Source organism: Siphateles boraxobius, unplaced genomic scaffold (genome assembly GCF_051911475.1).
Source record: "Siphateles boraxobius isolate OS27281-9 unplaced genomic scaffold, OSU_SipBor_1 48, whole genome shotgun sequence".
Classification (NCBI taxonomy): Eukaryota; Metazoa; Chordata; class Actinopteri; order Cypriniformes; family Leuciscidae; genus Siphateles; species Siphateles boraxobius.
In genome coordinates, this window is record NW_027509119.1 from 4,597,401 (window position 1) to 4,611,094 (window position 13,694).

General features: G+C 36.4%; 2 protein-coding genes across 13 annotated transcripts in view; one reads left to right on the forward strand and one right to left on the reverse strand.

The window, feature by feature from the left end:
- The window catches only part of csnk1g1 (casein kinase 1, gamma 1), a 64,616-nt gene extending 58,888 nt beyond the window's left edge, over positions 1-5,728 (reverse strand). For 3 of the 9 annotated variants that reach the window (XM_077201731.1, XM_077201727.1, XM_077201725.1), the window contains exon 1: positions 5,533-5,728. The gene's annotated coding sequence lies outside the window, so the exon portion shown is untranslated. Of the gene's footprint in view, positions 1-5,108; positions 5,170-5,532 lie in introns of all 9 variants that reach the window. The other 6 variants (XM_077201733.1, XM_077201729.1, XM_077201732.1 and 3 more) reach the window with 5 other exon arrangements.
- Positions 5,729-7,540: 1,812 nt separating this feature from the next.
- pacsin3 (protein kinase C and casein kinase substrate in neurons 3) overlaps positions 7,541-13,694 on the forward strand; it is a 56,516-nt gene continuing 50,362 nt past the window's right edge. The window contains exon 1 of one of the 4 annotated variants that reach the window (XM_077201741.1): positions 7,541-8,108. The gene's annotated coding sequence lies outside the window, so the exon portion shown is untranslated. The remainder of the gene's footprint in view (positions 8,109-13,694) is intronic. The other 3 variants (XM_077201736.1, XM_077201734.1, XM_077201742.1) reach the window with 3 other exon arrangements.

Consider the following 13,694-nt stretch of genomic DNA (forward strand, 5'->3'; position numbering starts at 1 on the left):
CCCGATAACTCGAATACAAAAATAATCATTAGAGACAGCTCTGATTGCTTATTGATTATGTGTTTTGGATGAGCTATGACAACAAGTGAACTTGTCAGAAGCGTGACACTTCACTGTGAACCAAAATAATGCAACTGTAGCAATATCTAAAATCTGTTCAGATAAAATATAGAGAGTCGGCTTGTTGATCAAGAACTTTCCTGAGACTGGTTTAATTTTCCACCCGAGAAGACGACAACCTAAACCGCATACTGAGTTTATTTATGCAATTGCCAAATTCTATTTGTTTGGTTTTGGGCTAAACATACATGAGGGACTTTCCAGCAAATGCAGTGCTTTTTGTTATGCACGCATGCAGATCACATGATGATGTTGTTTTTCTAAATGTGGGCATGCAGGTCTGTTCACGGATGACAGATATGGGTCACTTACGAACTTAAAAACATCTGTGACAACAAAAGTCTGACACAGAATTATAAGTTCATACAAGCAATCAGACACAATCAAAGGCAGATCTGGCTACATAAAACCCAACAAAACAGGACTAGACCTACCAAGAAGCCTCAAAGTTAACAAAACGTTCAAGTAGAATACAACTATTTTTTTATGAATAAAGCAAAGGCCTAAACAAACAGAGTGAAGCTTTTGTAACTGACCTATATCACATACAGATCTATTGTTACTCATGTCGACTTGCCTGCATCTCAGCCATGAGATAAACAATAGACAATAGTTGTTGAATCTAAACAAAAGATAAGCCCATACGTGTGCATACGTTTTGACGTATTTCTAACGCCCAAGCACAGCATCATTATTGGTGATTATCGGTGATGCAGCACTAATGCAATATGCTGTATCCATTAGAAGACTCATCTCAAATCATTAACCTTCTGAAAAGAGATTAGCTCAGGAGGAAGCCGGGCATCGGGGAGGGATTCCTATTGTGACACAAGCAGTGAGGAAATGCTTCCCTGAACCCCTGAGTTAGACTCCGTGCTTTATGGGTAAAATCTTCAATATCTAAATTCAAGACAGAATCAGCGAATACAGAAGACAGACAATACAGAAACCTATTCACACATAGATTGATTTAAGGCCCGTTCACACTAAGAACAATCCTATAATGACCACAAAAAATACGTTTATTAGCGGTAAACTTGTTTTTTAACGTGTGCTGCTGTTGACGTTTGATGCTTCAAATGCTTTAAGGCCAGTTCGCGATAACTAACGATTAGGGCTGGGCGATATGGCCTAAAAAAAAAAATCCCAGATTTTTTCACAAAAAGTCCGATTTACGATTTAAATCGATTTTTTTCTCTCCCTACTTAAAATCAATCTGCAGATGGCAAAGAAATTGTTCAAAACAAGTTTTAACTATTTTGTTTTATTATTCCCTTCTGGGATTTGATCTCGATTAAAGTGCAATCAGAAACAACAAGCCAAAAAGACAAGAGGGCAGGCCCTGTCTTTGAAAACAATGAAAATGTAACGAAATAAAATGGTTGGATTGGGATTGGGGGGATGTGTAAAAAAACAAAAAACTTGCATCAAATTATTTGGTGACTAAACATAATTTTATTAAGTTTACTGGTATGCTACTGTTTTTCTTATTGCTTAACACAAATTTCACAATTTCAACTTCAATTTGATTCTGATCTTGATTCAATATAAATTCCTTTGGATAAATAGGTAGGCTACAGTAGATACGTTAATGTGTTAATTGTTCTCCAAAAAAACAAAATTCACCTAATGCTGTAAACATACAGAGAGCCCTGTCAGTTGGTATTAAAGGTTAAAACTAACTCAAATTAATTATAATGCATTTTTTATAATAACAACGTTATACTATTTTAATGATATAGGTAAAAATATAATAAATATGTAATATAGTTATCATATTTAGCAAAATACTCCTCTCTATAGCAATTATTTTAAGTCCAACTAACATACGTGCTATGGATCATTAAAAGGGATTCCTGAGGTAAATGTAACGTTACGTGACATTTGTTGTTCTCCAGTTGTTTTATTGACATCTTTCCGCGGTTGAAAAACACTGATCGATCGATTTTATTACATTTCGGTAAGTTGGTATTAAAGAGTAACAGATGATCGGTTCACGTGCCGCTTGAACTGAGATCTGCCAGCGTTCTTTCACGTCACATTTACATGCGCCAAAACGGTGTTTATTGTTTGAATTTCGTAATAAAATCGACAGAATCTGAGAGCTGAGAATCTGTTTCATATCGCTAGTAACTCGCTCTGTCTTGTCTGTCGGTGTCAGTGTCCTCTTTGCTTCGCGATTTTTCTCTGCGTGAGAAAATGGATGTGTGGCGTGAGAGAGTCTAAAAAGTGTGTCTCTCACAGCGAACTCGTGAGAGTTGGGAGCCCTGCAGATTCAGCTTGTAAATGTTTTCGACGGGTGTGCCTCTGCTGCCGCGATCTTGCACATTTGCCATGTTGTTTGTGCATCTCTATCATGGCAAGCGCTGAGCCCGGTCGGAACTACGGGAGCCCAGATGGGTGCGTCGGCGGTTGTTAAAGAGAACCGATTTTCATAAAATAAAAAAAATCAGCGTAAACAACACATTCGAGGTAATCGATAAAATCGATTTATCGCCCAGCCCTACTAACGATAAATATAACATTAAAATAATAATTCTAGAAGTCCACTAACTAATGGCGCTTTTCCATTACCAGTACCAGCTCGACTCGACTCGCCTTGGCTCGCCTCGACTCGGCTCGCTTTTCGTTCCGTTTTCCATTGCAGAAAGTATCGCCACAAATAGTACCCGGTCGTCATAGCGACGCCTTTCGTTCCTCGTTGCCCCATCAAGCTCTCGCTGGATCCTCTCTTCGGCAACCAAACAAAGGAATGTCTGCACCTCCTCGTTTGACTTCTTCCGAGTTGCCATAATAATAGTAGTAAGTTTAGTAACTATCTCTGGCTAAACTATTTTAAAAAGGCAGGGTTATTCTGGATACTCAATCTGGCGCGTGCAATGATGACACAGTGAATAGTGACGATTCTCTCTGACCAATCAGCAGTCGGCATTGTTTTCACGTCACATTTTAGTATCGCCTCAGCTCGCTTAGAACCTCGCCGGAGGTGGTACGAAAAAAAGTACCCGAAAGCAGATACAGGTACAACTTTTACACAGTGGAAAACCAAACAAAGGCGAGTCGAGTCGAGCCGAGGCGAGCTGGTACTGTGTAGTGGAAAAGCGCCATAAGGGTGCTCCAATTGACCGTCATCAGGCGATAATAGCTTTATATAGTTTAATCAGTGGTCTCTATAGAAGAACCGATCAGATGATGCAAAACTCGTGAGAATATTTTTTCTATGCGCAGCTAAAATTGCTTCATTACTTTCACCGGTCTGGCAGTTCTACCAGGTGTCTGAAAGGGACAATAAATCTTTGTGGAGAGCGGAGACATCGCAACGACAGCAACAAACTAGAGCTGTGCGTTTTTAGTGCATCTCTTTCCTTAACAGCAGTGCGTTTTCTTTCCTCCCTAAAAGCCCAAATTTAATGTCCAAATCAGCTAGATCATTGATTGTCGTAAAATGCAGTTTACTGTTATTAAAAATAGCATTATGCATTAAGATACTGTTCTCCGAAAGGCTTTCTGTGTGCATGCGCTGAGACGGAGTGGAACACAAACAAGCAAAGTGAACTTTGAGCGTTTAGGGTTTGCGCCTAAACGGTTAAAAACAGAAATATGCCAAAATGCTTGGCTTGGTAAGTATTAACTTAAACACTGTTGTATGTGTATCAGTATTTTGGATCCGTGCATTCGCTCTTAAAGTGACAGCAGCCTAATATTCCTGATGCCGTCTGTGTTGTTAATGTTAATCAAACAACAAAAGACAAAGATAAAAATCACTCACTGCGCTTTAGTAGATTTAGCAGGATTAATCTATATTTAATTTACAGTGAAGACTATGCAGTTGTTTTACTTTTGATTACTTTCTGTTGATGACTTGAGTTGTCTTTTTTTTTTTTACAGGAAAGCTATATTTGTTAAGCTATAAACTGTTCCTAATCACCTCTGTAAGTTACACATGTTGCTTGCCAATAAATAAACAGTTGTCAATTCATGAGACTCATCTCTTATTTTTTATACTTCAAATACATTGCTGTTAAGAATAGTTGGCCTATTATTTATTTTGGTGATCGGTAAAAGCTATCATTATAGTTAGCGTATTTTGTGAGAACAAGCCTGGATTCTGATTCTGTAAATGATTTTATCATTCATAAGAGAGAAGAAAAATTGTTCTGAAAGTGATTCTAACCATATCGTTCTTCTGTGTCGTTATCATTATAGCTGTGGTTGTGAAATTCCCTATTCTCATAAACATTAAAGTTAGCCGTAAATATTAGAAATTCATGATTGTTTGCCTAAATATTAGAAATCTGCATAGAATTCATGACTGTAGTCAAGCTACAAGCGCCATCTGTTACAAACTAAATATAGATATTTAGGGAAAAGAATCATAATCGGATAATACTGTCCTAAAACTGACTGAAGAATCAGGACTGTATTAACAAATACAATTAACATTCCTAAACAAGGCCTCAAATAAATGTTCAATGAATAGTAACATTGCCACTGACATTCAAGCAAGATTATAAAAGGAAGCGCTCACCCAAAAAACAAAATTCTGACATAATTTACTCAATCTTAGCATTATGTTGATCAAAACATATATGACTTAATTTCTACAGTGAAAAACAAAAAGGGGTGTTATGTTAGGAATTGGCAGCCACAAAAGTATTAAATAAAAAGATGCAATGAAAGTGAAAAGCAGCTAAGGCTGTCATTCTGGCGTTAAGCTCTACAGAAAAACTAATACTAATAGAATTGTATCCATTTTTTGGGGGTGAACTAGCCCTTTAAGTTCGCATCTTTCTCCAGAGTCTCAGACCTCTGATATGTGTGTGTAATGGATTCTCTATAATGCTCCCTCAGTGAAGACAAACGCCTACTAAAAAAATAGTAATAACGAAAACTTTAAATATTAAACAACACCTGTCTCCGTATATGTAATATAATAAAATAAACGTAAACCAAAATAGAAAGTAAATAAATAAATAAAGCCGTCTTACGACATTGAATGAGCTTTTCCTCCTGCTGCGGGCCAGAAACCTCAGTGTTCAATGTTCAGTCCTTTACCAGGAATGAGAAACACGATATTACACAAATCACCTGCCAGCTTGTCTATAGCAACAATATATTCAACTAATTTCTTGATAATCAATCGAGCTGGTCGGAAATTGATCCATATCACATTCAAACAGCGACCAGAGATATGGAGTTATTCATTTCTGTCGCTGATATGAGCCACAGGGCGAGTCGTGATGCGCAGTTATTGTTCAAACACTGAATACAGATCACAGCCTCCATCGATCAATCAAGATTACCGTTGATTATAAACGGGATTAGCTAACCAATATGAACTAATGGAGCTAACAGTCTGACAAACACCTTTAGCTCGTTAGCTATAGCAGCCTTATTATTTCTTTCACTCACTTCCACGATGAACTTCGCCAGAGGATTCAGATGGGAGATGAATAGTGTGATACCAGCGTCTGTAGATTATATGACGCCTTTTCTGAATAAATTCAGTGTTGATATCCCGCTGCCCGCTTTTCCTCCTTTCTTTAGTGTTCCTCAAGTAACGTGAACCTTTCGCTGCTGTCGCCAATGACTTCCGCTCTCGGACTCTAAGGAGATTTCAAAACAAAAGTCCCTGTGATCACTAGGGGTCATTTATGTTAGGGAGTAGGCTACGTTTTGAATTTTGTAACGTTTAAACAACTGTTTTGCCAGTGTTGTCGTTTCTATAAAGAAAAGGGTATACCCGACTTTCAGAAATAGCTCTGTTAGAGCTCAGGTAATTAAGCTTAATTAAATATAGCTTGATTGTTTACACTGTGTCAACGAACGGGATGTTTAACAGGATCGAATAAAGCGCTGGTTAAATAGTTAGCCATTATGAGGATGTTAACATGAAATCATCGAACATCTTGTAAAATTTTAAAATATATATAATTTGCCAACGATTTTTGTAATTTTGTGAGGATGTAATTTTTTTAAATTATCAGGATAGGATAAAATGATAAAAAGCGAGACAAACCAACGTGACAAAACATTACACAAATGATAAAAATCTGTTGCTAAATAGCCCATGTTTGCTCTGCCAAAAATGTTTTCTAATTTCGACCTGTATCGCGCTAATAAAAGTATATTACAAAAGACTGAAAGAGGATGAAACTGCTTATCTTTGCAAAAAAAAAAACCCCAATTTTTTAATCAATATTAATATATTAAGACTTTTATGGTGGGGTCATCAAAATGATCTGTACAACTAAGCAAAAAAGCACATTCAAGAATTCATTAGGCCTTATGTCTATATAAGTTTTAAGCACATGAGTTTAATAATCATGAACTTGAACAACATACTCTGATAAACTACACTGGGATGATGAACACATAAACTGTCATACCCTGTCATAATCTAATCTATTATCTCTTGTTATTAGCAGCACTAGTTTAAATCACTGGAGACATTAAATGAAGAGACCCTAACTTGACAGACTTTTATTAGTGGCTACTCTACGAGTTATAATGTTGTGTGTAGCACCTCCTGGTGGATTTGTTTTGAATATTAAGAAATAACGCATATAAATAACATCTAAACATCTAACAGTCTAAAATGTTATGATAGCATATAATTTGATTGTATATTTGACATCTGTTTGCTATATGTGATTTATGCTAATGATTTTACTAAGCTGTCAATTCTAGTGTCGTCTAAAAAACACTTTGTTTTATTCAGTACTACCAGAGAATGTCAGTTGCGTCTCCCTCACATTTATGGAAATGGCAGATCAGGGTTTTTTTATGTGCATTAAATGTTATCAAAAAGAGCAACATTTTATTACTAATCGCAATATTTACTGACTAAAAACAGTGGTTTTATATTTTTGTATGTTACATTCATGTATATTGTTTCATGTTTCATTTTAGATTTAATATTGAAATTGTGTTGAAAATTAATCGGCCGTTTAATGGCAGGTTATGCTGTGACAACTTACCCCCATATAGTGTGAAAACGTGATTTTTTTTTAAATAACGTAAATATACAAATTGACTACAATTAAAATTTTAAGGCAATGCAAACACTTTATTTTTTAATGCTACGTTTACATGACAACGAACAATGTACTAAACCCGGAAGCATTTTTCCTTTGCGTTTTTCGTTTACACAGCAGCGTAAATTAACTATTTTTTCTTGTAATTTTATGAAATTGTCACATAATACAATTTATAGTGTTATAAATGTACATACATTTAAAAATAAAAATATAAAAAACTTTTCAGGATTTACGATGCTCATGACCGTTACATCGCGTCATCGGAGGTCAGTTAGTTCAGTTGAGAACGAATATCCTCTTTTCAGTCTACAGAGTGCGCTGTTGCTCTTATTATCACTAAGTGACTATACACATCTCAACTATTATTTTTTATCCTTAGTACTTTAATAATCGCATTGTAATACGCAGTATTTACTTAGCGCTAAAGGTACAATTATATAAAACCCTAAAAGTGCAAGTACTCAAATATCCCGCCGTTTGTTGTAACGTTACTTTGAACCTGAAAGGGTTAACCCAAACCCCTGTAATTGGATCAATGGGCATAATGCGAAGCCCCAGCATCTAATTTCATCCGTGAAGACTCTCATACACGCCTGCTCAGTGCTATTGCTGGAATAAACTTTATGAGTTACTGTTGATGATGGGCCTGTTTGCTAAAAACAACCTGTTGGAAGTGTTTCTCCATGATCCTGCCTCCTGGTAAATGTTTATGGGAGATATTATTTCGCCGCTCGGTTGCCATGGCAGAAGAAAGGGAAGGAGTCTGAGCGAGCGGTGTCAACTTTTATTCACATGGCGTTTTTCTCACTCTTGAACGCAGTCTGCATGTAAATGTACTGGAGATAAACAGCTTCACATCACATTCACCGTGAGGAGGAACACCAGGAGAATTTGACGACGCGGGACATCGAGTGCATAGCTAACGGGAGAAGAACAAAACAACAACGAGTAAGTGGATGTCGATATTTCAATAGCTTACTGTGGTATCACTATGGCGATTAAGCCATGAACTGTGTTTGTAAAGGGTTTCAATCCAGATTATAAGGCTCTAAAGTACGATATAACAAGCCAGCAGCGAGTTTTGTAACGTATTTATCTAGCGGAAAATGTGTTTTGTGCCAGTCGAAGTTTGTCCAAAATCCGATTCCTTTGACATTGAAGTTATACAAACGTCTTGAAATGTCTTTTGCTATTTGAAAAAAGTTGAAAAGTCTCCGGACTAGCTACTGATATTACCTGTATTCGTATTGTGATTTAAATGGGTGTCTTTTAAAATATGGACACATTGGGCCTGTTGGTTTAAAAAAAAAAAAAGCTCTTAAAACGCCCCTTTCATTAGTTTCATTTTTCTCTACTAACAGTGGTCACACAGGAGAAGCTAGTATTTTCGGAAATATACTAAATAGTTAAATAATATTTTCTAATTTTTTCCCTATATTTTTAACATCACGTGTTGGCTAACTGTTATGTTTAATCTCAAGCAATCCTGTTCACTGTCTCTTGGTAAACTTTCAATATTTTCATAGAAAAACTTTGGTTAGAAAATTGTTGTTTGTGTTGGAAATGGAGCAAAGGGTATATAGATATAATTTTCACAATAAATATTGACTTTTTTCACTAACTGTTTAGATCATCATTGTTTTTAATTGATACATAATTTAAAAAAATTCTGGGTTTGGGGTGAGGTTAAAATGATACATTGAAAAGTAGCTAAATAAATGAATGAATGAATGTATGAAAGAACGTTTCCATTGACCCTCATATAAAAGAAAGTTGAAACATTGGACAGGTAGAGAATGCTGCACTTTCTAACCTCATGCCCCAAATATAATACACAAAAACACTTTCCAAACATGTCCCAAATATACCCTGAATTCGAATCCATATCAGACACACAGAAACTCCGATATTTACTGCGAGAAATGCCCAAATGTGAAATAATTGCTCTCCTCATGCCATGAAACGAGGACAACCAGTGGAACCTCCGATGGATAAATAATTGTACAAATTTCCAAATAATTGTTATTTTGATTGTTTGATATTTTAGTAATTGGACTAAAATTGGATATTTTCCAATTATATCCAACCCATTGGATATAAAAGTGGGACGTCAAAAGTTGGCTAATAAAACCTTGCCATTATTATCACAACTTAAAATTTAGCATTTTCTGTTGAGAGAACTCGGATTTCCAAGTTGACAAAAATTAAGGCAGTGCAAACACTTGGGCTTCTTTTGAAAGGTTCGTAACAAACATTAATTTAAGTTAATTTGAATTTTTTTTTAAAATGCACATAAATTGCATTGCACATAAAAATGGGACTTCAAAAGTTGAAGAAACACCCACACAATTACGTTCTGAATATAATCTTTAATTTATATATGCATTGGGATTTGTGCTGTTTGTGCCTGTCAGTGTCAAACAGGATCAAGGTTCAGGAGAAATCATTAGTTTTGTCTTCTCACACCATATTGCAGATGAATGGGAATGGCCTGTTAGAATATTTTTCTCAATATAGCCTAGTATTTTAGCAATTCAGCTACTTCTCCTTCAATCCTCAAAACGAATCCTCATTTTTATCTCCTACTGTATCTCAGATGAAGGATGTTGGAGGGCCTGACAGTTTGACTGTGGAATAATCACGGCGCAGGTTGCTTTCAATAAAAAGTATTTGCTTTTTATTTGATTTATTTAAAGTATTTTTATTAAAAAATAAAAAGTATTTACAAAATGTCAAAGTGCAGTACCAGTTAAACCAGAGATTAGCCTGTGAGATTAGTTGCTGTGCTGTTTTGAATGAGGGCCAAGGGCTTCATGCTCTTTAGTAATTGGGGTTCTGCACTTTTAGAGAAGAGAGTTCAGCTTTTGTTGTGTTCCCATGAATTCTTATGCCTTATGTTGTATTTTATTGCTTTATTCAATCATGGAGAACCTTCATGGATGCCCACTGATCTTAAAACCGGAATAGTTCCCCCAAAATGAAAATTATCCCATAATTTACACATCCTCAAGCCATCCTAGGTGTATGACTTTCTTCTTTCAGCCAAACACAATTGGAGTTTTATTATTAAATAATATCCTTCCAAGCTTTATAATGGTGTTGCAGCGATTACCGGATTTCACAATTAACCGCGCTTTAAAACGTCACGGTTAATTAATCGGAAAGACTATGCTACACCGACTGTTCTGCACGGAACGGAACTTTTGCACCAAACGAAAACAAGGTTACACCAGCGGTGCACCAGCTTAATGCCGTGCTCGTCAACCTCTATGGCAGAGGGACTAGCAGCGACCCTCTATTTCCACCGAAAAAAACGCCTTAAGGGCCTGTTCACAGATCGCATCTTTTGCGCGCTCAAGTTCGTTATTTCAAATGTAGGTGCGCCGCGCGCGGCATGCGCGCTCATAAGGGAAGCGACCCGCTCGTTTTTTCCAAGCGCGTGCGCGCCGCATCGAGATAAAAACATCTCAATTTTTCATAATGCCGCAAGCGCACCTTAGGTCAAGTGACAAGAACCAACACAGCAACGACAGACGCCTCCGGAGCGCAAGCCGTTGCGATGTGCATATCTCGATATGTTTGCGATATTTCGTTATATTGTGCAACCCTAATTCTCGCCTAAGCTTACGCTACGCTACGCCAAGGCTAGGCTATGTCATACGTAATTCGTCGGGTCAGTATTACTCCTGAACTCGACTCTCTCCTGAACACGTGTACGGCTGTTGCCGGAAGCCAGTAATTATAGTTTATAAAGTTGATATGAATATTTTTCTTACAAAATCCATCACTTCGCTTCAGAAGGTCTTTATTAACCCCCTGGAGCCGCATGGATTAGCTACTATTGTGATGGATGGATGCACTTTTTGGAGCTTCAAAAATTCTGACATGATTCAATGCCTTTAGAAAGCTTGTAAAGGCCAGGATATTATTTATTTGCTCCAATTGTGTTTGGCTGAAAGGAGTATGTCATATACACCTAGGATGGCTTGAGGGTGTTTAAATTAAGAGATTATTTAAAATTTTGGGTGAATTAACCCTTTAAGCCTGGTGCGCACTGTACAATTTACAAGAAGACCCATCCAGACTTTTATATCATCAATCCGTGACGCGTTCAGTGATGGTGAGCTGCGTTTACATGTGGGATAGAAATGGTGACTGGTTGGGGTGTGACGATACCCTCATGTCACAATTCGATACATATCACAATACTGAATTCATGGTACGATATTATTGCGATACTCCAAGACATATGGTAAAAGGTTAACAAAAAATGTACTGAAATGTAAATTTGGTATTAGGTCTACATTGTGGGTGTAAATGAATAGGCTTGAATATAGTGCTGGAAACCCAATGTACAGGACAATGGTGACACCAGAATAAAAATATTCATTATTTTGAAGCTAAAAACATAATTATTTTAGACGAACATGCTTACACTGTCATTGACTAGATATATTTTAAAAAAATGTAGGCCACTTTTTACTGGTAACATCAGATATTTGGCATTATCAGGACCCACAAATATTCCCCCATTGCATTATTATACATTATATTCAACATTATATATAGCAGTTTAATGTAGTACTGACACTAAAACTCTGAAAAATTACTGTGTGAGAAAAAAGTTTTGATTTTAAGTGGACTATCCACAATATATATATTGTCACGATACATATTGTATTTTTGTATTGCGTTATATTGTGACACCCCTAGTGGCTGTAGCAAACAAAAACATCTCTAGTGTAAATTTTGATCATGGCTTATCTTGAAAAGAAAAATGGAAAGACGCGTTGTCTTGTGGAGCCGGTGATGGTTTTTGTTGTCCCACTAATTATGCCATCAGGTTCTGCACTCCGGTTGGTTTTTTATTTGATGGTCGTCGTAGGAGAAGTCGCAGAAGTTGAGGTAAAATATGATCGCAGTGGTCAATAATCGGTTGTTGGCGAACATGTCAAAATAGCGATCAAAGAATTCAGATTTTGGCCCCAAGGGATCAGAAGAATCTTTTAGGATTCTCAATTTTTCTCAGGCGGCCAAAATTGTACATTGTGACTGTGAAGTGAACCCGGCTTAGACTAAACTCACTGGGGCAAACGTAGGAAACTATCTCTGTTGTTGTGCGTGGTGCTGGAGGACATTGGGTGCAGAACAAAACTGCCTTTGTTTTCTTCATGCCTACACAGAGTGCACTGAGCCTCGGAGAGCAGGGCTATATTGAGCTGTCCTTAAGCCAAATTCAGGATTCTTTGACAGATCAGTGTTACTGGGAAGATGTGTGGAAGGAAGGAAGGAAAACATGTGGTTTCAAGTGAAAAATGAAGACCTGTGCCTGATCTTGGGGTGTCATTTTTATCTAAATCGACTATGAAACTTTACGTAATGCTTTATTGCTTTTGAGGTAATGTAATGGGATTGATACAAGTTATTTGATATGCTGTGTGAACATGCAGGAAAAATATAAAACAGGAAATTATATCATAGAGAGCCCCCTAAAGGTTAGTTTCAGTTGTAAAATGTGCGATGACTCCTAAATGTGATCTTTATCAATTAATAATTGATGAAAAACAGTATAGTTTTCACAGAGTTTAATTCAAATTATTTTTGTTTAAATAGTGCATTTGCATTGTGGTCGCCAGATATATTGCAAAATCTGATTATATTGGCTGATAATTTTTTAATTATCTTTGGAATTAAACAACTGGACGACGAATGGGAATCTTTTATCTATAATCTAGCAGAGTTTGCACCATTTGTCGAAATGTGTTTATTTAATTGTATTTAGAAATGAGATGTCTTAAGGCTACTGTAGGCCAGCTTTCCCAAATAAGGCAGAGTAACATTAAATTATTCCATACAAAGAGGGGTCAGGGAGACCAACACACATCAGATCAGCCTAATGGGAGGGGATCAAGTTACACTTAGACATATTTGGAAATTGTAGCCTCTTAATACACCCACTACATTTACTAATTGGCAACAAAATGTACAACTTGTTACACCAAAACTGGCTACTGATGAAAGGACAAAACTATGGCAAGTTTTTTTCTGTTATTAATATGAACGTCTGATGTAGTTGAGCAGAATGCTCTTTTATGAAGTTACTTCATTAAAGGACATATTTAATGAGATTATGCCTGAAAAGGTTTTGGATTTTTTATCATATGTTCATTTAAAAATATATATTGTATAAAATTATTTCTTGTTTTGTTTTATTGTATTTATATCATGTGTATTTTTATCATTGAATTTTTGCCATGAAAATAAATTTGAATGCTGACATGATATTAAATAAAATAATCTGAATCTGATGTAGTTGAGGAACCAACTACGTCAGATCAAAAAAAAAAAAATATCACCACCACTTTTGAAACATCTCGCGGCACGAATGTACCAATACAAATAAATAAAAACATCTCCAGTTAACTCCGACCATAAATTTTGTTAATTTGTTAAATAAGAGGCGATCTAGCGCTGAAATGTTTTTTTTTTTAATCAAGTGATCAAAGTGCTTGTTGCCGCAGCGATCTGTTCTGA